At 63.8% G+C, this 959-nt stretch overlaps 1 protein-coding gene across 5 annotated transcripts in view; it reads right to left on the reverse strand.

Annotated features, from left to right (window-relative positions):
- Positions 1 to 959, reverse strand: part of MECOM (MDS1 and EVI1 complex locus) — a 586,635-nt gene that overhangs the window by 71,099 nt on the left and 514,577 nt on the right. The window lies entirely within an intron of this gene.

The raw sequence follows: 959 nt of genomic DNA on the forward strand, positions 1-959 counted from the left end.
GGGATCGGGTCCGTGGCTCTGCAAAAGTTCTCAGGGCGGGGGGGATCCCACTTTAGCCCCCCCAACAACTTCTATCACTTCCCTGCTGGTGGGGGTGGGGACACCCCCCTTGCACACCCACGCCCCCACCCTCCTCGGAGTGCTTCTTTCCCTCTGGGGAAAGCCTCCCCCCACGCCCTCCCCCAGCTCAGCAGCCGGGGGGTTGCGTTGCGTGAACTGCCCCTTTAAAGAGGCTGTGAGCGGCCATCCCGGGAGCGGAGCGGGGCGGGAGAGGAAGGCGCTATCTCCCCCGTGCCGCCCGGCGCTCGGGAGCCCGGCGCGGGCTCCTCTTTCAGTCACTGGTTAAAGTGACAGCAGCCTCCTCTGGCGAGAGAGGTCACAAAAAGGTCGCGGCAGCAGAAGCCCTATAGGGGCAGCCTGATTACGGATGCACCGGCCGAGTCCAGCCGTGCAGCCGGCGACCAATCGGGAGATCTGGGGCGGGCGCAGGGGAAACCTCGCCTGGGTTCAATGTGCTCGGAAAGTGCAAGTGTGCGAGCGGCTGCTGTCTGTCTGCCCCCTGCCGTTTTTTCCTTTTTTTTTTTTTTTCACTAACAACAACCCCCCCCTTCTCCCCCCCAGAGCAGCAGCCCGGGCTGACGTTTCTAGTGTTCACCAACAAACACCAAACAAGTGACTTGGCTTTTCAGGGCATGGGCGTGCGCGGCGAGCCCTGGCGCCCAGGCGGTGTTGCTGCCCGGCCACTGCTCCCCCTGCTCACCCGACTTGTTGTTCGGTTGCTTTTTGGGGAGGGGGGGTTGTGTTTTCTCTCTTTTAGTTGGAGGGGGGATGGATCTACGGAGGGATCAAGGAGGGATCGGTCTTCAAACGCCGCCTGGCCGCAGTGCAAAGCGGCAACGTGGCTGCAGAGGGGAGTTGGGAACGCGACGCCCAGCCTGCTCCTGCCGGGGGGGGGGGGG

This window comes from Gavialis gangeticus, unplaced genomic scaffold (genome assembly GCF_001723915.1).
Source record: "Gavialis gangeticus isolate Ggan-Ray unplaced genomic scaffold, GavGan_comp1, whole genome shotgun sequence".
Taxonomy (NCBI): domain Eukaryota; kingdom Metazoa; phylum Chordata; order Crocodylia; family Gavialidae; genus Gavialis; species Gavialis gangeticus.